This window comes from Theobroma umbraticum, unplaced genomic scaffold (assembly GCF_002168275.2).
Source record: "Theobroma umbraticum cultivar Fairchild unplaced genomic scaffold, ASM216827v3 scaffold_69.0, whole genome shotgun sequence".
Lineage (NCBI taxonomy): Eukaryota > Viridiplantae > Streptophyta > Magnoliopsida > Malvales > Malvaceae > Theobroma > Theobroma umbraticum.
This window is the reverse complement of record NW_018397293.1, coordinates 282,759-283,036: the sequence shown is the minus strand read 5'-3', so window position 1 is coordinate 283,036 and position 278 is coordinate 282,759.

Sequence of the window (278 nt, the reverse complement as noted above, 5' to 3'; positions counted from 1 at the left end):
TAACAAAAACAATATTAACATAATGATTTCTAAATCAGTTACATTGATAAATGCCACTTTCGATGGATATGGAAAAATTTTCTATTGGCGTTTTTATTTTTGCAAACAAACTACAATTTTTAGTTGAAATGTTATTCCTACATGTTGAGAATCTTTATTTGTTGGGGTATTCACTTGCAGGAAAGCCCTGTTGTCATTCCTAGATTCTGTCTTCCAAAAGCTATTCAGCCACTGCTTCCAATACTTTTACAGGGATTACTTCTTTTTTTTCCTACTAA